The 27,578-nt window shown below is 42.4% G+C and overlaps 1 protein-coding gene and 1 long non-coding RNA gene across 2 annotated transcripts in view; one reads left to right on the forward strand and one right to left on the reverse strand.

The window, feature by feature from the left end:
• TMEM258 (transmembrane protein 258) overlaps positions 1 to 27,578 on the forward strand; it is a 428,372-nt gene that overhangs the window by 341,056 nt on the left and 59,738 nt on the right. The window lies entirely within an intron of this gene.
• LOC138177349 (uncharacterized) lies at positions 20,163 to 27,578 on the reverse strand. Its single transcript, XR_011172481.1, has 4 exons — positions 27,546 to 27,578; positions 26,329 to 26,455; positions 20,892 to 21,034; positions 20,163 to 20,430 (listed from the first exon to the last, which is right to left on the reverse strand). It is a non-coding gene; the product is annotated as an uncharacterized lncRNA (long non-coding RNA).

Raw genomic sequence — 27,578 nt, forward strand, 5'->3', positions numbered from 1 at the left:
ACAGGCTACCTCAGGCAAAGGTCCTCCTCTCCCCACTCACAGCAACCGCCACCAACTGCCAACCGCAGGACCGTTAGCTCGGCTTTTCACTTTCTCTTGCTCTGCTATGTCAGCACGTCCATGGGGCATGGGAGATCTTTAAATCCCATAACCCTTACACCCTGTCTGCTTCCTCTTGTAACTGAGACATTAGCATCCTAAGAAATGTAGATTGTGTGCTTTTGGGGGATTCAATGGACAACTCACTTAACTTCTCTGTACTTGTTTTCCTCGTATGTAAAACAGGGATGGTAATAATTTTTACATATGCAAACAGAAAGATGTATTTGTTACATATTTAATGTATGTAAGGCATATATGCTATGCTCTGTGGGCCTTCTTAGCTCTGGCCACCTTTGCTTTAAGGGCCCTTCTAGCACTGGTATCTATAATCTATGTTTTTTAATGTTGTAAACTTCAAAGTAGTATTTGCCCATCAGCTGTTATTGCTGTTAATGAGATATTGTGGAATTGTTGACAGAAGGCTCACATTTCTTTGTTTGCCTTTTTTCCAGTTCTGTCTTTAAATGTTCAAGGAGTGGTCTGGCTTAAATGGGTCTCTAGCCAAAATTTCTCTAAATTCATTTCCTTCTGTTTTCCTTTTTCTTTAAGTTATGAGGCAATGGTGTTCACACCCTCCCCATGCCCTCCCCGCCACGTTCTGCTCAGGGTTTGAGGTCTGGCCAGTGCATAGCTGTGGGGTAACTAGTCAATTCCTGTCAGTTGAGATAGAGCCCATTTCTGTTTTTATGATGAATATACAATGGGGCTAAGAATAACCGAATATAAGAATAATATGGTGTTTATAGATAACATAATATGGCATTTGTGGCTTTGCCAGTTGCAAAGGACTTTTGAGAAAATTTTATTGTAAACTAAATAAATTTAAAAGTTAAACTTAAAAAGTTGATTAGATATGACAGGAAAGGAAAATGATAAATGTTGGAGGGGATGTGGGGAAATTGTGACACTAATATACTGTTGCTGTGAATTGATCCAACCATTCCAGAGAACAATTTGGAACTATGCCCAAAGGGCTATAAAACTGTGCATGCCCTTTGATCCAGCAATACCACTGCTAGGCCTATGTCCCAAAGAGATCGTTACAAAGGGAAAAGGAAGTATTTGTACAAAAATATTTATAGCACCTCTTTGTGGTGGCAAAGTATTGAAAACTGAGGGAATATCCATCAGTTGGGGAATAGCCAAACAAGCTGTGGTATATGATTGTAATGGAATACTGCTGTGCTACAAGAAATGATAAGCAAAATGATTTCAGAAAAACCTGGAAGGACCTACACGAACTGATGCAAAATGAAGTGAACAGAACCAGGAGAACATTGTACATAGTAACAGCAATATTGAATGATGATCAACTGTGATTGACTTAGCTTTTGTCAGCAATGCAATGATCCAAGACAATTCCATAACACTCATGACAGAAAAATGGTATTCACCTCCAAAGAAAGAACTGATGGAGTCCGAATGCAGACTGAAGCATACTATTTTTCATTTTGTCTTTTTCATGGGGTGTTATTTTTGGTTTCTGGTCACAATATGACTAATGTGGAAATATGTTTTGCGTAATTGCACATGTATAGCCTATATCAAATTGCTTACCATTTCAGGAAGAAGAGAGGCAAAGGAGGTAGGGAGAGATTTTGAAATTCCAAACTTTAAAAAATGTTTAAAAATTTGTATATGTCATTGGGGGAAAATAAAATAATATTTTAAAAATGATTAGAAATTTAATAAATAATTACACTGAGAAAGTGTCAATTTCTATTTTATGGAGCTTGCTTTTCTTTTAAAATAGATAATTAATACTCTTGTATAACAATTTCAGCAAAGACCAAGGAAAAATTGTAAACCAGGTAGGGATTGGAAAGCCCAAGGAGAAAGCACAGCTAGAAATTTTTCCAGTTCAGGTCAGCAAAGGAAGACAGGCAGAAATCTGTAGCTGCTAAGAAAAGGGTTCAGCCAAGAAAACCTCCACAGAGCCTTCAGAAGGGGTGGACCTGAGGCCTGCTTCTGTGAAACAGGGTGAGGTGCAGCAGGAGTATTGGATATAGAGAAGACTGAGGTTGAGACCTGAGGCAAACAGGAAAAAGCAGCAGCTGTGTGACTCAAGTAGGGTCACAGATTCAGCCCACAGACCATAGCTGAGACCTACGGCTAAGTCACCAGGGCAGGGACCTCAGACCAGGACAAGCTGAATTTCTGTCACTCTCAACTGGTAGAGCCCTCCAGCTATTTGACAGGGACTTGAAACAGTAGTGTAGTATACTGGAATTCTAACCATAGGAAAGCCTGCGCTAGTATAACCTGGCACCAAAAGAGGGCGGTTACAAGGAAAACAGTTATCAGACTTTGTCCTAGATCAGGTCACCTAGAAAGAAAGCATTGAAGATTTGCAGGTCTCTGTCCTGAGCTATCCTTGATATCCTTGAAGAACGCAAAACCTAGAGAAAGTAGAACTCCTGAGAACACGTATCAGGACCAAAGAAGTCATTAGCATTCCCCTCAGGGGGGCACAAAATCCAAATCTGAGAAGAAAGGCTAAAAGAATGAATGAATAAGAGGGGGGGGTAGACACACAAAAAAGAGCTGTTGTGAAGGCAGAGATCCCCAAGACACAAACCCAGAAGAAAATGACCATAAACTCTACAAGGAAAGCCTCAAAGAATTATAAAATTTAGGAACCAGGTAAAATAGAAGTACCAGAATACACAAATCTAGAGTCTAAAAATCATATTTTAAATGAAACGAGATTTCTAGAAAAAAGAATTCGAAAAGAAACAAAACCTCCAAAGACTTGGATGGACAGTTTAGTGCAAGAGGCATATAAAACCTTACCAAGTTATAGACTCCTTGATAATTAGAATGGACTAAAGAGAAATTAGTGACTCTGAGACAAGACATATTAAAACTAAGTTAAAAGACTGAAAAAAATTAATAAAATATAAGGCATTTGTAATAGTAATTGAATTTAAAGATCCCCCTGTATTGGTTTGGTTTTTGGTTTGATTATGTTAAAACCCAGAGCTTGTGAATCCCACTTGCGGGATGGACTTGTTGATGTGAAAAGAGAGTCCTGAACTGGGAGGAGCTGATGACTTAAATTTAGAGAGACACAAGAAAAGAGAGAGGCAGAAGAACTTTTTGGAAGCAGCATCTTGGAAGCAGAGAGAGACTGAGAGGATTGCTGAGGGCCACTTTGAATTGCCCTGGACTTTTGAGACCTGCCCCCAGAGCTGCCAAGGACTGAGGAGACATGGCTGTTTTGCTGGTACTTTGTCTGTCTGTTTTTATGTTGTTTTGACAGATTTGTCCACTGGTGACAAACAGTCCTGTTGCAGAGGGTCTGGAACCTGGCTGTTGGTTCAGAAGCCCTGAAGAAGGATTTTCTTGTTGTATGTTTACAGAAATCCTGGAAGGGGGTTTTGCTAATGTTTTCAGGAGTCCTAGGACTGTTCTGCAGACAGAGAATGAATTAATGAAGACAATGGCAATGTATCTTGTGGCCTTGCTAAGCTTTGTCTCCCCAGGAACAAAGATTGCTGAGAACTTGCCTCCTATCAAGATGAAGAAAAGACCTCCATTTGGGTATTAAATGCTGTGCTTAAGCTTGTTGTAACTCTGGGGTAGATTCAATTGTGATCCAGGGGTGGGGAACTTTTGACTTATGATTAGAAACTAATCTTCATTTGAGAACAGGGGCTTTGTGATGGACTAAATGAATGTACAGCCTAGGGGTGGAGTAGTATTTAGAAGAGGGACTTTGTGATTGATTAAATGAATATAATGTCCAGGGGTGGGGTAGTACTTGATTAAATCACACTTGGTAAATGCTGTATTTTGAATTATGCTATATGTTGATTCTCTCTGTTCTTAATTTGTCACTGAATAAAATGGAGAGCACCTATGCTGGTATTTTGAACCTTGGGAAGTTGCCTTTGTTTGGCATTACAGCATTTCATATAAAAAAGAACTGATCTGGGAAAAGAATTCAAGGAAAAAGAAATCTAAGAATAATTTGACTACCTGAAAGCCATGACCAAAAAAAAGTTTGGGTGCTACCTTTCAGGGCAGTGAGGTGGTTCCATAGTGCATAGAGGGCAGGGCCTTCTATTTCCTGAGTTCAAATGTAGCCCCAGATACCTTCTAGTTGTATGATCCTGGACAAATCACTTAACTCTGTCTGCCTTAGTTTCCTCATCTGTAAAAGGAGCTAGATGAAGAAATGACAAACCACTCCAGAATCTTTGCTTTTTTTTTTGTTTATTTGTTTTTTTGGAGGGGGGAAGGCAGGGCAATGTGACTTGCCCAAGGTCACACACTTAGTAAGTGTCTGAGGTCATATTTGAACTCAGGTCCTCCTGACTCCAGGACCAGTGCTCTATTCACTGCCCCACCTAGCTGCTCCCTCCAGTATCTTTGCTAAGAAAACCCCAAATGGGGTCATGAAGAGTGACTGAAATTACTGAAGGACAACATTTCAGGAAATTATGCATGAAAAATGCCTAGAATGACTAGAACTTAGAAAAAAGTGAAAATAGACAGAATCCACTAGTCCCTTCCTGAAAAAAACGTCATACATAATAAACATTTCTAGTAATGTCTGGCCTAGCCAAAATCCAGAGCTCCCAAGCACAAGCAAAACATCGCAAGATGCCAAAAAGAAGGCGTACAAATCTTAAGGAGCCCTTATCAAGATTGTGCAACATTTGATAAGTGCCATCATAAAGAAGAGGAAACCTTGTAGTACAAAATTTCAAAAGGCCAAAGGGCCTTACTAGCAAGGATAACCTACCTGGCAAAGGGCAGTAGAGCCTTACAGAGGGGAAATGGTATCTTTGATGGAATAGAAGACTTCCACATACTGCTGAAGAATGGAGATGAACTGAGAAGAAACTTTGAAACGCAAACACAGATTCAACAGACCCATGAAAAAGTAAATACATTCCAGCAATTGGAAAGGATTACGCTATGCAAGGACAGAGTGTTTACATTTGAATAGAAGAAACAAATGTCCCATCAGAATCTTAATCTGCAAAGTTAATAGAGAGCTAAAGACAAAGAGCCTAGGAATAGTTTTATTTTGTGATCTTAAAAGCAGAAAAATGGAGAGGTAAAGAAAGGAGGAGGTAGAATACACACACACTCACACACACACACAATTTGGTGCAAAAAAAACACTGAACTAAACTGGGAAATAGGAAGAAAATTGGAGAGGAGAAAGGAGAAATAAGATGAATATAGAATCAAGGAGGGATTTGGGGGTGATATTCAGTTGTGTCTGACCCTTCATGATCCCATTTGGGGTTTTCTTGGCAGAGTGACTTGCCATTTCCTTCTCCAGCTCATTTTACAGATATGGAAGTTAAGTCAGACAGAGTTAAGTGACTTGCTCAAAGTCATGCAGCTAGTCAGTGTCTGAGGCCAGATTTGAACTCAGGAAGATGAGTTTTCCTGGCACTTTATACACTGCAGCACCACCTACCTGGTACTCAATCACAGACAAAACTACAATAAATATAGAAAATATAAAAAGAGATAAGCGGGGGAATTATGTTAAACTCAAAGGTCCAACAGATAATGAGTCAATATCAATACTTAATATCTTTGTAAACTAATAGCATAGAATCTAAACACAATGAAAAAGTTTACCAAATTAGAAGAACACATAGATAGCAAAACTATAATAAGGTGGTTACTATTTTCATACTTGGAAAAGTCTAACCGAAAGATAAGCAAGGAGGAAGTGAAGAATCTAAATAGAACTTTAGAAAAATTAAAGGTGATATCTCTCTGGTTATTATTATGAAATAGAAAATTGATTCTTAAATTCTATTTCATTAAAATGTAATCAGTTTTGTTCAGGTCACTTAGGCCATGATTCTATTCTTGTAACTCCACCCACTTTCCAGAGAAACTTGACTAACAGAAACAAAAAAAATTCTAGATATATATGGCCATAAGAGTTAAGTGACTTATCTAGAGTCACATAGCTGATAAGTGTCAGAGGCCAGATTTGAACTCAGATCCTCCTGCCTCCCAGGTTTATGTTCTATGTACTATACTACCTAACTACCCTGACTAGATCTTATTAATTTGAACTACTGTGGCTACTCCTGTATACCTGTAGATTAATCCCCTCATATGAGCACTTTTCCCTGTTACCTGAGAACTCCAGCTCATCTCTTAATGATGTAATGGAGAGGAACTGAGATGACCCTTATCCTGCCTCCTCATTGAAACATTTAGCTAATCAGAAGAAGACACACTTATGTTGCTCTGTTACTTTGTTAAAAGACCCTGTGGGGGGGGCAGCCAGGTAGCACAGCGAGTAAGAGCACCAGCTCCAGTGTCGGGATTGAATCCGGGCTCACATACTCAGCACCACACCCAGAAATAACTGTCCGTGTAACCTTGAGCAAGTTACTTAACCCCGATTGCTTTAAAAAAACAAACAAACCCTGTGGGTCCTCACTCTGGGATTTTGGTCATTGAGAAAGGCCATTGACCCCATTTATTGGTATTGCTTCAAACTTTGTTTCTCAGAATTTCCCTTGTAACAGTATTGAATAATAAAAGAAAGAAATTGACGTATTTCTCAGCTATATTTGGCACCTTTCCAAAAACTCAATGAGTACTAGGGCATAAAGACCTCACCAAAAATTGTAGAAAGCAAAAATACTAAAATATATCACTTACTAATCAAAATGTAATAAAAATTATATTCAATAAATGGTCCTTAAAGAATTTTAAAGTAACTGAAGACTAAATCACATAATTCAATTAAAAAAAAACCCATTGTGTTAAAGAACAAATTATAAAAAACAATAGAAAATTTCATTAAAGAAAATTACAGTAATGAGACAACATGCCAAAATTTATGACATGCAGCTAGAAGAGTTCTGAGAGGAAATTTTATAGCTCTAAATGCTTACATTAATAAAAGATAAAAAAGAACAAATCAATGAATTTTTAAAACTTAAACTGTGATAAATAAAAAAATTCCCAACTAAACACAGAACAAGAGATATTCCAGAACTGATAAATGGTCAAAGAATAGTTTTTAAAACAGGTAGTTTTTTAAAAGGAAATACTAAAGGGACTGAGGGCAAACAGACACTTTAATGTTGGTGAAGCTAAGAATTGGTTCAGTCATTGTGGAATGCAATTTGGAGCTATGCTCAAAAGTATAAAGGTATTTCTATCAGCTGCTCTCCTAATGGCAGAGGCCTAGATACCAAAGTGGTTTCCATTAACTGAGAAATGTCCGAACAAGTTACAGTATATGAATGTAATGGAATATTATTGTGCCATAAGAAATGATGAAGGGATGATTTCCGAGAAAAATGGGAAGATGGGGATGATCTGATGCAGTGAAGTGAGCAGTTCTGAAAGACTAAGGAACTGTGATCAGTGTGATGTCAGCCATCAGAGGACCAATGATGAAACATGTTACCCCCCTGCCAGCAGAGGTGATAGACTTTTTAGATAGATATTTTTTGTTTGCTTGACTATTGACTATATATATTACAAAGGTTTTGGGGGGCCTTTTTTTTGTTTTTTCAACTGAAGAGAAGTGGAAGGGAGAAGAAATAAATGTTTATTTATTGACTAAAAAGAAAAGCAAAAAAAAATTTGCCATGTAACTTTCAAAGATGCCGTGCTTGTCTGTGATTCCTTCTCTCCTTCTGTTGTCATTTTGTGGGGTTGGGGACTGTAGCGGCAAGCACCCCGGCGTCCCCAGGGTGGCCGCCACCACAGGTTCTTGGATCTGCTTTGTTAAAGGAAAGCAACTAAAATGGGTTAACAGGCTTACTTTAATCAGTCAAATATGTATCGTTTACCTAGTTCAGGAGAAAGAGGTCAGCACCCCGAACTTCAGAACATACAGACAGAATTATCAAGACAGAAACAGATCAAGTAGACAGATTTCAAACTGCCCAACCATTACATCCATACCAAATCAACCTCTGGGTTTTTCAAAGCCGAGGGGGGGCTCTCAACAACAGCTTCCCAGAATTCAGATCAAATCACAGAACACTTCTCAAAGTGAGTCCCAAAACAAAGCTACACATCAGGGCTTATATAGCCTTCTCCTGGCTCAGAGAATGTAACAACCTTATTGACCCACTGGCCAATCAAAAAGTATCTACTGAAAAACAAGCCTCCCACCCCAGGCTCCAGGTGCACTTTAGCCTAGGGGCAGGGAAGATCTTTAAATTTGCATTCCCATTACAGGGACCCTACTCTACTCTCCCTGCAACTCACCCACCCAAACTGGAAAAAGCAAAGCAAAATCTTATTACAAAGTACTTTCACAAAATCCACATTTGATTCTAACAACATCATTGTGACATGGGCAGGTGAGTATTTTTATATTTATTTTACAGATGCAACAACTAAGGTGCAGATACCCAAGATCATGGTGCTTGCTATCAAGTGATAGAACCAGAACTAGAATCCAGGTCTAATGACTAGAGGCAGTTAGATGGTGCAATAGACAGAACCCAACTTCAAATTCATCTTCAGACACTTACTAGCTATGTGACCCTGGGCAAGTCATGTGAACTTCTGTTTGCCTCAGTTTCCTTAGCTGTAAAACGGATATAATAATAGCACCACTATCCCAGGGTTGTTGTAAGGACCAAATGAGATATTTATAAAGTACTTAGCGCAGCAATAAATAAATAAACAAACAAACAAATAAATAAATAAATAAATAAAAGCACTTAATAAAGGTTTCCTTCCTTCCTTTCATAGGGGCAACCACACCTGCATATCCAGGATGCCTGCTAGCACAGGTTCTTAGATCTGCTTTACTAGGAAAGATAGTTGTTTAAGGGGTCAACCATCTTTTTAAATTACATTCATTAGTTTAAGGGAAAAATCAGTACCCTGAACTTCAGAGAAAATACAAACAAAGAAAATAGAAAATAGAAGCAGAGAAATACAGACCAACAAACAAGGCTTTTAACTGTCTGAGAAATTAGCACACATCAACAGACAGATCCAACTGTCTGACCACAGCAATACATACATAGTTACCAGAGAGAGAAGCACCAACATCTGGGTTTTTCAAAACTGGGGGTGGGGGTGGGGGCTCCTTAATGGCTACGCAGAGTCTCATCTGGTCAAATGACAAGAACACTATTCCAATGAGTGAGCCCCAAAGCAAAATGCTAACTGCAGAGTATATATACCCTTTTTAGAGCCAGAGGATATCACAACCCTCCTGACTCAGTGGCTAATTAGAAATGAACAAAAGGTATGAAAACCTTCCAACAAGCAAGCTCCCCTAAGCAAGCTTCCCTTAATGGGCTCCATCTGAGGTCTATTAATGGGCTGGGAAGATCATTAACTTTACACCTTCCTCCCTCCCTTCTTTCCTTTTTTCCTTCCTTCCTTCCTTCCTTCCTTCCTTCCTTCCTTCCTTCCTTCCTTCCTTCCTTCCTTCCTCCCTGGCTTAGATTTCTTCAGTTAACCAGTCAATAAGCATTTATTAAATACTATGTGCCAGGCACCATAACAAGTGTTGGGAATAAGGCAAAAGACAGTCCCTGCTCTCAAGGAGCCCACAGTCTAATGAGAGAGACAACAAGTAGACAGATATGCACAAACAAGGGATGTACAGGGTAACTAGGAAATAATTAATAGAGGGAAGGCTCTAGAATTAAGAGGGCTTGGGGAAGCCTTCCTGTAGAAGGTGGGATTCTAATTGAGACTTGAAAGAAGCCAGGAGTTGGAGATGAGGAGAAAGCGTGTTTCATGAGCATGGAGTTGAGAAGATGGAGTGGTATGTGAGAGGAGAGGAAAGAAGGCCAATGTCATCAGATTATATATATATATATATATATATATATATATATATATATATGTATGTATGTATGTATATATATACATATATATGTATATATATATATCCAAGAATACTTGGACAGAGGGGGTAAGGCATAAGAAGACTGGAAGGGAAGGGGGCCAGGTTTTGAAGGGCTTTCAACACCAAACAGAGGGTTTTACATTTGAATTTAGAGGTAATAGGGAGTTCATTGAGTAGGGGGCTGGCATAGTCAGATCTGAGATCAAGCAAGATCACTTTTGCAGCAGAGTGAAAGCTGGACAGGATGACTGAATCCCTAAAAGAGAAAATATAGAGTAACTTCTCGAGCTTTTTGGTCTCAGGACCCCTTTATGCTCTTAAAAATTATTTGAGATCTCACCCTCAAGAACTTTTATTTATATGGGTTATACTTATCAATATTTGCCATATTAGAAATTGAAATATGTTACCGTTTCAAAAATAGTTGCAGACTCCTTGAAAGGGTTTCAGACCACATTTAGATGACTGGTCTAGAGAGGGAGAAGAGGGTCCAGGACAGAGCCTTGGGGATACCCACGGTTAATGGGGATGACTTAGAGGAAGACAAAGGAAGCAGAAGAAAGTGAGAAAGAGGGGTCAGCCAGGTGGAAGGAGAATGAAAAGAAAGCAGAGTCAGAAAAAGTTAGAGAGAAGAGGGTGATGGACAAATATCGAAGGCTTCAGAGAGGTCAGGAAGAATGAAAATTAAGAAAAAAATCATTGGAGTTATATTCTGAGCATTTTTTAAAATCAATTTTTATCAATACCTATTTTTTACATTGCCCAGATTTCCCCCACTTTCCCTCTCCCTGCCCCTTCCAGAGAGCTATCCAATATAACAAATAGTATTTTTTAAAGAAAAAAAGAGAGAGAGAATCACCAAAACTGCAGAGGAGCCAGGTAGGGCTCTCCTCCTGTGTCTCTGCTTTGGGGCCTCTCTGGATCTTTGTATGGTCAGAACGGTCACTTCTATTTGTTTTGTGGTTGCTCTGCATTGTTACAGCATTGTGTATATTTTCCTGCATCTGTTGACTTCATGGCATCACTTAACCCAAGTCTTCCTAGACTGCTTTTGGATTCATCACATCATTCATTTCTACAGCAGGTCACATTCCATTGTATTCAGGTGCCACAACTGATTTAGTGGTTCCCCAATCGATGGCCATCTAGCTGCTCCCAGTTCTTTACTCCCACAATGAAGGCTGCTATAAATATTTTATTGTATATCAGGGTTTTCTTATTTTCAATGACTTCCTTGTTATATAAGCCTAGTAATGGAATCTCTGGGTCAAAGGATATGAACATCTCAGTTACTTTGTTGTAAGAATAAAGCAATTCCATATTGTTTTCCAAAGTGGTTGTACTGATTCATGGCTCTAGCCATGCATTACTATGTCCATCTTCCCACAATTCCAACCATGTTGTTATTGGTCAGTTGCCTTCATGCTGAGTCTATATGACCCCATGGACAAAACCTATGGCATTTTCTTGGCAAAGATACTAGAGTGAATGATCATTTCCTTCTCTAGTGTGTCCCCATTTTACATATGAGGAACTGACGCAAATAGGGGTTAAGTGACTTGCCCAGAGGCACACAGCTAGTAAGTATCCAAGACCAGAATTGAACTCAGGACTGGTGCTCTATCTGTTATAACACCTGGCTGTAATGGGAATGTAAATTTTTAAGATCTTCCCTGCCCCTAGGCTAAAGTGCACCTGGAGCCTGGGGTGGGAGGCTTGTTTTTCAGTAGATATTTTTTGATTGGGCAGTGAGTCAATAAGGTTGTTACATTCTCTGAGCCAGGAGAAGGCTATATAAACCCTGATTTGAGGCTTTGTTTTGGGGCTCACTTTGAGAAGTGTTCTGTGATTTGATCAGATGAGACTCTGGGAGGCCGTTGTTGAGAGTCCCCCAGCTTTGAAAAACCCAGATGTTGATTTGGTATGGATGTAATGGTTGGGCAGTTTGGAAACTGTCTACTTGACCTGTTTCTGTCTTCATAATTCTGTCTGTATACTCTGAAGTTCTGGGTGCTGACCTTTTTCCCCTGAACTAGGTGAACAATACATATTTGACTGATTAAAATAAGCTTGTTAACCCATTTGGAGTTGCTTTCCTTTAACAAAGCAGATCCAAGAATCTGTGTTGGCAGCCACCCTGAGGATGCTTGGGGTGCTTGCTGCTACACTGGCTGACCAGACTGTTCCCATATTTTGCCATCTTTGACAATTTGTAGGGTGTGAGATGAATCTCAAGTTTGTTTTTATTTACATATCTCTTATTATTGGTGATTTGAAGTGTACTTTTATGTGATCCTTTCTTTCAAGAATAGTTTGTTCATAAGTTTTGACCACTTATTTTCTGGGAAGAATGGTTACATATTATATAAATTTGTTAGTTATGTTTCCTTGTGTAATGGAAATGGGAATTTGAAGATCTTCCCTGCCCCTTAATAGATGTAGGGGGGAGTTTGAAGACCTCCCCTGCTTTGAAAGTAAACTCTGCCCCCTTATAGGCTGAATGGAGCCTGTGTTGGGAGGAGTTTGCTGAGGGAAAGTACAACCCACAGGAAGCTGGTAGTCAGAGCTAGTGAGATGGTGGGGGATAAAGGAACTCAGACAAGGAGATAGAGAGGTTTGTGAGTAAATATTGATCTTGTATTGGTTTGTGGGAAGGCTGAAGGATGCTGTGGCTCTCAGTGTTGTTATGGTTTCTGAATATTTTTGGTACTATGATGGAATCAGCTTGGGATTTGGTTCTCCAGTGTCTAAATAAATGCTTCAGTTCTATCCTCTATCTGCAGAGTTTGGTATATTTTGTGATCAAATGTCATGCGATACTTATAGGCACCGTCTTTATCGTCATCATGGGTGCTGTAAATATTGCATTGGTGCTTGTAATGGAAATGCAAATTTAAAGATCTTCCCTGCCCCTAGGCTAAAGTGCACCTGGAGACTGGGGTGGGAGGCTTGTTTTTCAGTTGATACTTTTTGATTGGCCAGTGGGTCCAAAAGGTTGTTACATTCTCTGAGCCAGGAGAAGGCTATATAAGCCCTGATGTGTAGCGTTGTTTTGGGACTCACTTTGAGAAGTGTTCTGTGATTTGATCTGAATTCTGGGAAGCTGTTGTTGAGAGTCCCCCGGCTTTGAAAAACCCAGATGTGGAAACCCAGATGTTGACTGGGTATGGATGTAATGGTTGGACAGTTTGGAAAGCTGTCTACTTGATCTGTTTCTGTCTTGATAATTCTGCCTGTATGCTTTGAAGTTCGGGGTGCTGACCTTTTTCCCCTGAACAAGGTAAACGATATATGTCTGACTGATTAAAGTAAGCTTGTTAACCCATTTTGAGTTGCTTTCCTTTAACAAAGCAGATCCAAGAACCTGTGGTAGCTGCAAACCCTGAGGACGCTTGGGGTGCTTGCTGCTACAGTGCTACACATAGATACCAAGCCCTTGTCTCACATTTATGGATAGGAAATGGATTCTTTACCAAACAAGGGACTGAAGCAATTACAAAAGATAAAACAGATACTATTAATCACAGGAAACTGAAAAATTCTGTGCAAACTTAAGGCACCTAGTATAAGAAAGGAAGCAATTAAGTGGAAATTTGTATCAAATTTCTCTGATAAAAGGTTGGTATCCAATACATATAAACAATTAACACACACATATACATATATATGCACATATCTGCATATGTGTGTGAGATCAATATCTATTCCGCAATAGATAGGTGGTCAAAGGATTAACAAAGGGTTCTGAAAAAAGGAATTGTAAACTACTAACAACCACGTGAAAGAATGCTCCAAATCCCTAAAAATAAGAGACATGTAGATAAAAACAACTGCAAGCCCATGACTAGATTGGCAAGCAGTCAAAACCCTCAAAGCCTTGGACTTGAGAGTGCTAGGGAGAAGCGGAAAAGCTTTTCCACAAACAAAATTAATGCACCTATGATAAGATGGAAAGCAGTTGAATAGGGGAAAAAAACATTTGTATCAAATTTCTCTCATACTAGACAACTTATAGATAAGACTAAAAAGATATAGATAATACTATTTATACATATCCATTTATCTATTGGGAATAGAGGATATATATATGTCAGTTGTGTATATATCCTGGATACCAAACCCTTATTAGATAAGTCTGATGGAAATATTTTTTCCCCATTAACCGCTTCCCTTCTTATCATAGCTTCTGGAGTACTTATAAATAAGCATAAGAAGATCTCTTCATTGGGTAATTCATTAATGCAAGTGACACCCTGGTTCAGTCCAGTGAATCTGGTGAAGGCTTCCTTGACTCATTCAGGACCTGGATGGATCCTGGCACATGCACAGCTTCCCTGTACCTACTGCCACGTGCAGAAGGCCAGAATGACATGCAGCCCATCAAACCTTTTATCATATGTATCTGAGAGAGATGAACAAATGTTAGGTCCAAACTTGAGTAGGAAGAAGACCCTAGATAAATTTCATCTGGGAAACTGTCCAGCACTTTCAGAGATATATTAATAATGCAAAGGCATCTTAATCAGACAATAAAACATCCTCTCCTACAAAAATATTTAAGGGATTTTTTTTAAGGGCCTGGAGGTATTATCTGCATTGAGAGAATGATAAACTTTACAAATATATTGATACACTGAAATTTATAGAAATTGCCAAATGGAAATGCAATACTGCAACCCTATGCTATACATCACAAAAGGTTAAGAATTTATTCAAGAAATGAAGACAAACATGCTTCAATGGCCTAAACGCTCACCTTGTTTAAACTTCGCTGAAAACCTAAGGTGCATAATTATGGTTAGAAGTGGAAAAATGGACTATTCGTCAAAAATCTACTTCACATCCAATGTGAGAAGTCTGGTTTCATGATGAACATTTAAAGAATGTCAAAAACCTTTTGAATTCAATGCCAAATCATAAAAAAAAAAAAATCACCTGATTGAACCAAAAGAAGAATATACTGTATACTGAAAGTTTTTCAAAGATAGGAAAAGTTAAAAGATGAACCATGTGTCCATTTGACTCATCTCAGTTCATTTCTGTACCCCAATAGGTTGGACTTCTTTCTCTGCTACTTAACCACCTGTGTGGCCTTGAGGAAGTCAACTGACCTCCTGCTGACTCAGTTTCCCCTTTTATATTCCAGCTTTCAACATAGAACTTGGAACACCATAAATGCAGAATCAGTGCTTGTTGACTTACCAGTTATCGAATGAGCCTGATGGGTTCCCCACCCCTGGACTAGATGGTCTCTCAGGTACCTTCTAAAGGATGTTAACCTGAATGTTCTGTGAATTAAGTTGGATTCTGAAGCATTTAACTCTAACAACTGGCCCAGTAAAGTTTGCAAAATACTTACATATATTGCCTCAACATACTGTAATGGAAAGAACACTGGATTTGGGGCAGAGAAAACCTGAGTTCAAAGCCCACTTTAGACAATTCAACAAGCATTTAAATTAATAGTATTACTTAGAAAGTATTACTTTCCCTCTCTGTGACTCAGTTTTCTCATTTGTAAAACCAGGAGGTTTGACTCAACAATCTCTGGTGGTTTTTTGATCATTTGACTCAATGATCATTAAAACCTTCAGGCTCTATATCTACAACCTCATATTAGACCACAGGACTCAGGGGAGGGAAAATCTGGGTTCAAATACTACCTCAGACATTCTTATTTAACTGTGTGACCTTGGGCAGTTCAGAATATCTGTTTTAGCCTTTTTTTGAGTCTCGAGCCCTTAGCTTGAGGGTCAGGCACATGGTAATCCCTTTAACACTTGCAGACCAACACTTGGTGCCTCAGTTTCCACTTCTGCAAAAGTTCAGAGGCAGGAATGAGCATGAGCTGCTCAAGGACACTAAAGAAGACCAAGCTGGCAGGAGCAAATCGTGTGGCTTGGGGAGGAAGGTAGGATCCTTTTGCTTGGACCAGACGCACACATCCAGGCTTCTCCAGCCCTTCCTAACCTGGTCCCTTCCTGCCTTTCTAAGTCTAGTGACCCGAGAGCAGCATCTTCCTGGCTCTTTCTGGCCCTGGGCGCTTTCATGCCTGGAACACTGGCTCCTGGCACCCTTCCGCGCATCCCTCTTAATGCTCGAGATTCCCCTCTGAGATTATCTCGCATTTAGACGTCACGTTTTCTGTGCAAACACTTATTGGCAAGCTGTCCCTCCCATTTTGCTGTGAGCTCCTTGAGGGCAGGGTTATGTTTTGCTTAGTTTTGTATCCTAGCACTCAGCACAATGTCTGGCATGTAGTAGGCATTTAATAAATGCTCATTGCTTGGTGATTTGTTGACTTGACTCCTGACAAGAGGTCATCTTACCTTCCCTTGAGAACCTCTCTCCAATTGATGGGGGAGCCCAAGAGGCAGCTCATCCCACTTTTGGATAAATTGAATTTTGAAGAACTATTTCCTTACCTTGAGCTTAAATTCACCTCTTTGAAACTTGCAGTCCTTTGTTGCTAGCTGTCTGGTTCCCTCTCTCAGATGATGGCCCTCCAAAGTCAATGACCTCCATTGCTAGTCTTTTCTTATATATGGCCAGTTCCTTCAAATCACCCCCCCCATCTGGCCTGGACTGCTGCTGGGGCCCTTCAGCTGCCCAGTGCTTTCCATTCCCGCCAAGGCCAATGCCCCTTCCTCATACATGCCCCCACCTCTTCCTCAGGAGGGGGTAGCCCACCTCGGCCTTCTTCCTGCTCTAATGTGATCATTCCTTCAAGCTTGTGGAGCTGACATGGCCTGAGGAAGCCAGGGGAGGCTGAAGAGCACCCAGCAGTCCCCTCCCTCTCCGCAGAGCTGGCAGAGTGAGGACCTCTATTGGGATGTGAAGCCTCCATACCCCTGATTCTAGTGAACGGTTTGCTCTGCCAGGGTCCTTGACCTGGTCTTTGGACTCTTTTGGAAAACAGAGGAAGCCGGCCCCAGGTGCCCCACACCTTCCTTCTTCCTTGGGCCAAGTGGGTGAAAGGCTGAGCTGGCATCTGGACAAAGGCTCTCATTTCAGAGGTACTCAGAGAACACACACCTGGCCCCAGCTCCTCTATTGCTGCGGACAAAGAGGGGCTAGCCTCCTTTGCCACATCCTTTGGTATGATCCCTCCTATCAGCTGGTGCTCCATGCAACCCCCCAGGAATCTATGAACAGATTTCCTGGGACTCAGGAACTCAGAGCACAAAAAATGGCACCTTTCTCTTCATATAATTGGTTTAGCCTTTAAAAGTATTCTGAGAAGGGAATCCTAGGCTGCCCTAAGGAGCCCAGGGCACCAGAAAGGCTGAGAACCCTGACCTAGAGGTCCAGCGATTGTGGAAACAGTGCTAGCTTCAAAATTGGGAAGGTCTGATTCAAATTCTACCCCAGACACTCACCAGCAAGTCACCTGCTGTGCTCTCTGTGGCCCAGCCCAGAGAATCAGAGCTACAAGGAAGCTCACAACAGATGCAGGCCCACTGCCTTTCCTCCCCAAAGGCCTGGAGCGGGGAGAGCCTTGCCCTGAGCCACCCAGGATACCAACGTGGGCTCAGGTGCCAGTCTGCAGGGCCCTTTAAAGGCAACTCCATGTTCAATCCCACCCCTGGCATCTGCCCCTGCCAGCGCACCCTCAGGCTTCCCTTGTTTTCACCAAAGCAAAGGACTTGGGTCTGCTCAGCCAGGAAAGGGAAGTCTCCTGTCCCTCTCCCAGCCACCGTCCTAAAGAGCTGAGCTCAGTCACTGCCCCCAGCCCACCATCCCTCCCCGCCTCTGTCCTCAGCACCCTAATGCATGAGCTTGACTGGCTTCTGGGGCAGCTTGCAACCTTCTACCAGAGACTAATATCCCTACATCAGGAGGAAGAAACCTAAAGCCGGCTGTGAAGGGGGTGCAGCAAGATCAGCTTCAGGTACAGGATGGGGGAGGATATGATGAGAGCTAGCAGTTTGGGGGGTTTGGGGCAACTCTCAGCCCAAAGAGCCAGCAGCCTGGGGGACACCTGGAAGGCTGGTGGCATCCTGGGCTGCCTCTGAGAAGGAGGAGATGACAGCCAGGCTCTGCCCTGCCCCAGACAGGCCTGCTCTGGACAACGGGGCTGGTCCAGGGGGCAGGGCATGGAACAGGGATGGGCTTCAGCTTCACATCCAAAGTGAGCAGAGGATGAAGGGGCTGGGACCGGCTAAGGGAGGAGAGGAGATTCGAGGGGAGGGGGTCAGCTGTAGAGGATCCAAGTATTTGAAGAGCTAAAATGCTGAAGAAATGTCCTCCTCACAGTGTCTGGCTTACAGTAAGTGCTTAATAAATGTGTGTTGATCGTTGACTGACTGACCTGCAAAAACAGGAGTGGCAAAGAGGCAAATCTCCACTACAGAAGTCAGAGGGAGAAACTTCCCAAAGAGGAGAGCCCTGGAGAAGGTGGGGACTGGACAATGGCTCTGGGAGCTATGAGGGACAGCTCCTTTCAGATATGGGTTGTACTAGAGGGCCACTGGCCCCTCCCTCTGGGGTCTCAGACTCTGTGACCCCCCAGTCCCCAAACTTCCCGGCCTCTCCTTGGAGCTTATCCTGCTTGGCCTCCCCACTGAAAACAAGAATTCAGATTAAGAGCAAAGGCCAGGTCCTATGGAGTCACGGGGCCTAGGGCGGCTCCAAACTCCTCCCTCTGAAGACCCTGAATGGGGAACGGGCTTCCCCACAGCCACAGGTGGGGTGACCAAGGAGGGTTTTGAAGCCAAACCTTACATTTCCAATTCAGTGTGCCTTCTCCTGAATCCCAGAAGCCTTTGTCAAGCATGACTGCTTGAAAACCCCAGGACGGCCTTGCTGGACCCCTAGGCTGGAGGGAAGGCAGCTGTGCAAAGAGACTCCTGAAACATTCTCGTCTCCATTCTCGTCTTCTGGATAGAGCCCAACAGCTTCCTTGGGGGGCCCTGGAGACATGGTTTGGGTCTAAGAGCCTCTGTGCTGGCCTAGAACCTGAACTGTGAGCACCAGGCACTCCAACAATGTCAGAACCTTAGAACAAGGAATGGCAGAAAAAGGGAAGACCTTAGAACAGGGACCGTCAGAGCTGGGATGGACCTTAGAACAGAGAATGTCAGAACTAGGGGAGACTTAGAACAGAGATGGGAAGAGGTGGGCCACAGAACACAGATTATAGAATGAGAGCGCTGGGTGGGCTCTTTGAACAGGAAAATGTCAGAAATCTAAGGGGCCTGAGGACGAAGAAGTTAGGATAGGTCCACAAGGTCTAACTTCCTCATTTGACAGAGGCCAACTCCTCTAGAGTCCAAGCTGGGCCTTCGGGGCCTCAGCCAGCACTCTGACCCAGTAATATACTACCTGCTGTGGTCCTAATAATGGGGTACCTGGGGTCTAAATCAATTTGTAAAACCAGTTTGTACAATTGTAACTGCAATTTGTATTGTCAAACTCTGCCCCTTCCCCCTATCCTCACTCTGCCTAGGCAACACCTTGTGACTCCTTTGTTCTTACTTAATCTCTCCTTAATGTCTCCTTGGTCTGGCCCAAATCTCATCTCAACTATCTGTGCACTAAAGTCACAAGTTCCTCTCAGTCAGCCCTAACCTTTATCTATGCACTGAAGTCCCTTCCATCCATCCGGTCACTTGCAGGTCCCCTAAAGGACTCTTGCCCGCTTCTCATAGAAGCGTAACAATAAACTTCTACAATTCTCACTCCAATTAAGCCTGAGACCTTGAATTCTTTCCAGACGCTATTGCAGGTTTTCTGGTCTTAGATAAGATCAGAGTTCCTGCTGAACCTAGAGGGAGCCATCCCTCATTACCAATAGCCAGGGAATGGGCTGCTCTGCATTAAGTTTTCTCCACCTGAGCTTTCAGACTTCCTCAGGTATCCAGAAGATGTCCAGAAGGTGAAGTGGTCTTTGGAATTGGCATTAAACAGGGCTGGCCAGCCACACTGCACCTCCCGAGCTCTCTCCCTCTCCCTTTTAAAGATCTGCTCCTCAGAAGGCATGGGCAACTCACAAAAACAGACAATTTAAGCCTGGTTTGTCCCCGTGCCCAGAGTGAAGAGAAAGCCCCTGTATCCTCCAGCTCTCCCCTCTCGTGCCATCCATCTCCACCATGACCTGGCTCTGGAGAAGCCCCTGCAGAGGAGAGCTGACTTCCTCAGCTCTCAGCACTGCCCCCTCCCCCAGGTGGTGGCAAGAACAGGAAGAGAGGCACATGGTCAGGGCAAGGGAGATGCAGAGGAATTGTAGAATGGATCCTTCTTTGACATTTCTTGGTTAACACTTGACTTGCATTTTACACAATGTTGGGAAACTGGGTAATGAGGCTCACTCCAGGTGTCTGCCCTCAAGTAAACTGTTCAGTTAGAAGGGAGGAGCAGCAGAAAGATCTATTATCTTCATTAAAACATACCCACCCCCTGGCTATACATTGTGCTGGCCAGAGAAAGAACTGGGTGGAAGGTCTGTTGGAGGAGGAGTGTGGAACAAGGTGGCAGCTGAGTCTCTGTGTCCCAATCTGTAAAATAAAGGATTTGGATTAAATTAACCTGAGGCAAGGATGAATTTCAGGAGGGTAAATTCCTCCTTTTCACTAATTTTTGGTTTCCTTTGTATTTCTATTATTTCATTTTTATGCACTTAAAAACATTGTTTGCAGAAAGGATGGACTAGATATCTCTTCCCCAGATGGCTCAGAGGTCACAACACAGACAAGGTTAAGAATTCCTGGACTCGGTGGCTTCTAAGGAACTTCTGGGTCTTGGGGCAGATGCATGTTGTCTTCTGCTGATGTGGGGGCCTGGGGAGGCCTGGGAGGACAGGGTGTAGGACAGGGTTACAGGAAATCTGAGGTTTAAAGAGATGAAGAACAGAAATAGAATGGTAGAGACCACTCTTGGATGTCTCTGACAGCTGTGATCAGGAGTTTAGTTCTGGGCTTACAAAGGCCTCAGAAGGGGTTACCATTCTGTCGCTCACCCAGGCTTCTGTCCAGCCAGACGCTTGTGTCTGGGACAGACCCGGCATCCCTGTTGCAGCAGGGGCTGCAGAAGAGTTTGTTTGTTCTTAAATTCAATCTTCTTTTCCCTTCTGAATTCCCTTCCTCCTCTTTCCTCCCCCATCTATGGAGAAGGCAAGAAAAATCAAACTTATTACAAATATGTACAGACACATTCTCTCTCTCTTCTCTCTGTATATATACATATATATATATATGTATATATATATACACACACACACATAATATATAATATATAACACACACATACACACACAACCTGAGGCCATCAGCCCTCTCTCTGGAGGGAGGGAGATAGCAGGTTTCATCACAAATTCTCTGGAACTGTGGTGGATCATTGCGTTGATCAGAGTTACTACAGCTTCCACAGCAGTTGATTATCTGTACAATATTGTTGCTATTATATAAATTGTTCTCCTGGTTCTGCTCACTTCACTCGGCATCAGTTCATAAAAGTCTTTCCAAGTTTCTCTAAAACCATCCCCTTCATCATTTCTTACAGCACGGGGAAAAGCCTGACCTCTTTCTTTAGAGACCAGCCTCTTTCCAGACTTGGCTGGGTTCCCTTGGATGCAGATGGTGGGAGAAGGCACCCCAGGTATGCATTTAGGGTTTAGGCTACAGGCTGTAGGTCTACAAAAATACCTTGTGCTGAATTATCTGCATACTTGCTATCCCCCTTCCTCTCACTCCTCCCCCTGGTTGAATGGAAGTGCCTGTAAGCCAGAGGTTTTTGAGTTTTCCTGTGTATTTTCAGTACTTAACACAGTTTGGGGGACAAGGTAAGGCTTAGGAGCTGTATAGAACTGTCAGGTGAGGAAGGGAGCAGAATCAAGTCACCTTAGGCCACTGATCACCCCTTACTCATGGTCATTCAGACCTCTACCAAATTTAAAAGTTATTTTGAGCCTCAGGAAGTCACAGTGATGAGGGACAGAATCCCAGTAGGTTTAGCAAGAATTCTGATCTTATCTAAGACCAGAAAACCTGCAATAGCATCTGGAAAGAATTCAAGGTTTCAGGCTTAATTGGAGTGAGAGTTGTAGAAGTTTATTGTTACGCTTCTATAAGAAGCAGGCAAGAGTTCTTTAGGGGACCTGCCAGTGAGAGGGGTACATGCTTTTACTTTTAAAGGGTAGGGCTGCCATTGTCAAGGCTGACTGGATGGAAGGGACCTCAGTGCATAGATAAAGGTTAGAACTGACTGAGAGGAACTTGTGACTTTAGTGCACAGATAGTTTAGATGAGATTTGGGTCAGACTGGAGGAGACATGAGGCAAGGACAAAGGAGTATTTGGGCCAGAGTGGAGGAGACATGAGGCAAGGACAAAGGAGTATTTGGGCCAGAGTGGAGGAGACATGAAGAGATTAAGTAAGAACAAAGGAGTCACAAGGTGTAGCCTAGGCAGAGTGCAGGTAAGAGGAAGGGGCAGAGTTTGAGGCTGGGAAAGGGATTTTACAGATTACAATTTTACAATGCCAATTTCAGTTACAGCTGCACAGACTGGTTTTACAAATTGGTTTAGACCCCAGATACCCCATCATTCCCCCCTTAAACAGATGGGGCCCAAATTCATTTGGGGCAGGGGCGATGGTCTCATCTTGAACTGACTCCAGCTGGGAAGGGATGTAGAGCTGTCCCTGCCTCTCAGGGTCCCATCGTTCAAGTGGTGGGGTTGGTGGCCAATGTCCGGAATTTGTCCCAACTCCAGATCCAAGGGGTGAGGGGTAGCGACTTCCGGTAAAGGTTGATATCCAGCCTGTGCAATCAACTGCAAATGGAAAGCACTGAGCCTAGAAAAGCCAAACTTAGTAAGGAGGTTAAGCAGACAAGGACTATGATTAGGAGTGGAGCCAGGAAAGGGGCCAGTATAGGGAAAAGCCAGGACCACCATGAGGAAGAGGAGGAACCATGAGGAAGAGGAAGGAGTGATCAGTGGCCTAAGGTGACTCAGTTCTGCTCCCTTCCTCACCTGACAGTTCTATACAGCTCCTAAGGCACTAAGGGTTTCATGAATTTCTTCCATCCAATTGGCCTTTTTCAGTATATTTTTGGTGTGGAGTTCTACCTGTCGAGAATTATTGATATACATGCAGCAGGAGGTGTTAGCTAGGGCACAAACACCCCCACTACAGGCCAGCAGATAATCTAAGGCTATGATTGAAGAACCTTGTCCCCAAAACCCCATTTAACTCATTTAAAAGGAGAAGTGCTGGGCTTAGTGATGTTATAAATAGTCAGAGGGGGTGCGAGAAATCCCAGGGAGCACATACCTCGTCCCCAGGTCCCTCGTCCCTCTGACCCACCCATCCCACAAAGAAAGAAATATCCTTGGGGAGCACAAATGGGGCCCGTTCGTAGTAGGCCTTGAACATGGAGGCTCCATGGGTCAGTTAGATTGCATGACAATGTTCCCGGCAGAAGAGTCACCTGCCAGTGAAGGGTGCTGAGCCTAAAAGACACAAATCTAACAAAAGACTAAACAAACAAGGGCCAAAAAGGAGTAAGAGAAAATTGACCAGAAGTGGGGTGAGTATGGGCTAGTATAACCCATTACTCAGACTATTTCACTGTCCTTTATATTTTCCCATAGAGTAGGCCTTTCAAAATTCCACTAGAGATTTAAAATTTCTTCTAAAATTATTTTCCCTTCTTTTAAAACAGTTTGAGATTCATAAAACTTTAAGAATGATCTTAAGCAGTTTGCATAACTTTCTGTATATGTTCTAATCCTAGATGAAAATAATATTAGATTTTCCAGTAGGCTGACACGAAAGAGCTCACATCTTTTACTGACTCCTTGCTCTGATCATAGAAACCTGCTATAGAAGGAAAAAACAGGGACCTGTGACATTCCAAATATGACAGTATAAAACATTCTTGATTCTGTTTAAATTCAGGTTAGTTACAGATATCAAGCCAGGCAGTATCCATTCCACCTCAAAGCTGGACTCAGGAATAGGTGGGGAACATTCCTCTTCAAAGGAACTCCATGGGTAAACTGAGCCAGGAGGGATCCCATCCCAGATGGAGGCTAAGATTGTCCCTCCAGCCTTTACCAAATGCAGGCTTCCACCTGTCCACAGTACAGGCTCTGAGTAACTTGTGGCATTTTCTCTCAGATACTGATTTGATGCAGATAGCTATACCCAAATTCAAACTCAAAATAAAATTTAGTTATGGTCCCAAATGCCTTTTACGTACACAACAAGCCTCAACAATCACAGCTTAGAGCCAGTTATAATTATTTCTATTCCCTTGTGGCTGCAATAAAGATTTATCAGGTCCCACAACTGTAAGGAATTCCATTTACCATCTTTCCTTTTGAAATCTAGAAGCCAATTGAAAAAAATCTTTTTTAATCCTTGCAAGGTTTTAGCAAGTTAGGTTCATTTAAAAACGACATGACTAAAACTGTTCCTGTCACAGTTTTGGGTTTTAGTATTGAAACAATAGCCCAATAACTTAGTTAATAGTCTTACAATTTTAAACAATCTTAACTGAAACGTCCCTTTTCAACAAAGACAAACTTGGAAGCTTAAAGTTTTCCCTAATTACAATACTCCAAAACTTCAAAACTTTAAGAGAGACTGCTTCTCATACAGCATAGATAGTACAGCTGTTTACCAGTAACAATATCATCTTAAATTTGAGCTTTGAAATAAAAACAAGTGAATTACCAATCTAATGACCTTAAAACTCCACATGAAGTTATAAGAGCTTTAAGCCATCAGATATAACATAAAAAATCCAATTCACACAAAATAAACATTTTAACATAGGGTTAGCAGAACTAATAAAGTAACATAGCTAGTTTCACACTTTTTCTCCATCTTTTAGTTTCAACAAAATTCAGATTGAAAACTGCTTTTTGTCACTCAATTTTTACAGTACAAGAGGATTTTACAATTTAGAGATACCATAATAGAACAATGACATTATGACATTAATTGCATTTCCAATTCATCACATACCAAAATTATTGATAGAAAATTAGGCTTACCAGGTGCAGAGGCTTTTCTACTCTCCCCACAGTTGCAGAGCTTGGTTGTGGCCCCAGGGGTTTGAAAGGAGAGAGGATCATCTGCATGCCCCAGGGGCCCAGGGCTGTTGCCAGTGGGGTCCTCAATATAGCTGCTATGCCTCCCTGCCAAATGTTTTTAGCTATTCTAACTTTTACTCCAATAAATTTTATGTGTCCACCCCTTAGAAACGTCTTTGAAAGTGATAGCTTTGACTTCCCTAGAAAAGGGAGAGAGAGTGGCACCTACTCCCTTATCCCAGTTCTAGAGAACCCAAAAACCTCACCTTTCATATCAAATCTTAGAAAATATTCCAATTTGCCTAAATGCCAAGTAGTAAAATGATTTCTTATTTTTCTTTAGCATCAAATTAGGAGTGACACTTTTAAAAAATGACCAGAATGCTTTCAGTTGCCTTTCAGTTGCATTCTGTTACACAAAACTTTTAGGTGAGGCAGGAAATAGTTAAATGTTAGTCTACCTCCCTCTTTGTTCTGAGGGAAAATATTCCTTCCCATTCTTATCACCTTTTCTTCACTCCACTTGGCCAGAGTGGAAAGAAGAGGAGGAGATTTTCAAACTTTTAAAGATCTTAAAACTTCTGTTCATAAACAAGACAATATTTTGCTCTTTTTCTCTCCCTCTCCAGCCTGCATTCAGCAGCATGGGAAAGGAGGAGGAGGGAAAGAGATATCAGCATTTCAAAGGAATGTCCTGCAGTCCAGCTGCAGTTTAAAGCTTAGAGATGTCAGATTACTCACACACACTCATTCACAGAGAGAGAGAGAGAGAGAGAGAGAGAGAGAGAGAGAGAGAGAGAGAGAGAGAGAGAGAGAGAGAGAAGAGAGAGAGAAGCTGACAGGAAGGTTCAAAAGCTCACAGAGGATTTCTGGAACCCTCAGCACAAATCACATTTTCTTGGCCCTGAGATAGATGCCAATTGGGGCCAGGTAAGATTGCTTTGAGATAGCCTAGGCACAGACCCCCAAGTATAGGGGGAAATTGGCCCATCCTTTCTACTTGAGGTCTTGAAGACCGAGTGTTTTTCAGTTGTACAAAAGATATCCTAGGGGTGAGTCTCGGGGTATGGAGGGAGACTGACCCATCCTTTCCTGGCCCCCAAGCCAAAGTCACTTGTAGTCGTCTGCTTTTCTGTGACATCTTACATGAAAAGCCTTGCCTAAAAAAATATATGTGTATATTTTTTTAGACGCGGAGACACTTGTCCCTAGACAGGGCGTCCCCCATCCATGTGGGATGTGTCCCGGGTCTATTAAAAAATAGACCAGATTCCGGAATCATCCAGTCAAGCCTTCCTAGGTGCTTGAATGAACCTGACTTACAGGAAGAGAGGGAGGAGGTAAAGGAGCTTACCTGAACTCCAAGAAAGCTTGAGACCACAGACTATCCTGGCTGGCTGGCCAAAATGATGAAGGATGGCTCCCTCTAGGTTCAGCAGGAATTCTGATCTTATCTAAGACCAGAAAACCTGCAATAAAGTCTGGAAAGAATTCAAGGTCTCAGGCTTAATTGGAGTGAGAGTTGTAGAAGTTTATTGTTACGCTTCTATGAGAAGCGGGCAAGAGTCCTTTAGGGGACTTGCGAGTGAGAGGGGTACAGGCTTTTACTTTTAAAGGGTAGGGCTGCCATTGTTAGGGCTGACTGGACAGAAGGGACCTCAGTGCATAGATAAAGGTTAGAGCTGACTGAGAGGAACTTGTGACTTTAGTGCATAGATAGTTTAGATGAGATTTGGGCCAGACTGGAGGAGACCTGAGGCAAGGACAAAGGAGTATTTGGGCCAGAGCAGAGGAGACAAGAAGAGATTAAGTAAGAACAAAGGAGTCACAAGGTGTTGCCCAGGCAGAGTTTGGATAGGGGGAAGGGGCAGAGTGAGGCTGGGAAAGGGATTTTACAGATTACAATTTTACAATACAAATTGCAGTTACAATTATAAAAACTGGTTTTACAAATTGGTTTAGACCCCAGGTACCCCATCAACAATGCTGAGGATTTCAGGGAGGCCACACTCTGGACCACTTCCACCACAAACCCCTCCCTCCAGTCCTCCAGGGTAACAAGCTTGGAACCAGGCTCTTAAGGGAGTGGTGGATGAAGGGAAGGCCTCCCTTCCAGCCCAATGCCCATTAAGGGTCTCCGTGACATGAGTGGGTGCCTCCCAGGCTTTCATGGAAACTCCCTCACATGCTTCAGATAAAAGTGGACAAATTCTTGGAAGAGGCAGAGAGCTAGAGGACGTTGGGAGTACAAAGGACAACTGTAATATTATCCATAAACCTCCTTCACCTGGGGTGATCCAGGTGTTTGGAATGGAAAAGAAACCCTGATGCCCTTGTGTCCCACTCTCACCCCCAATTCCCTACCCCCTCCACAGATACCACACACACATACCACACCCCCCCACACACACCCCACACCCCACACATACACACACCCCACACACATAATACCACACACACCACATACACACACCCCACACACCATACACCCTACATACCACACACAAACACCACACATACACACACACTACACACACACACACACACCCTCCCCCCACTCCCTCAGCTTACATCAGGACAGAGACAGGGAATTTTCTGGGCATC

The sequence above is a fragment of the Petaurus breviceps genome, unplaced genomic scaffold, assembly GCF_028583685.1.
Source record: "Petaurus breviceps papuanus isolate PSGF00001 unplaced genomic scaffold, PetGlider_PUasm1.0 90397, whole genome shotgun sequence".
NCBI lineage: Eukaryota > Metazoa > Chordata > Mammalia > Diprotodontia > Petauridae > Petaurus > Petaurus breviceps.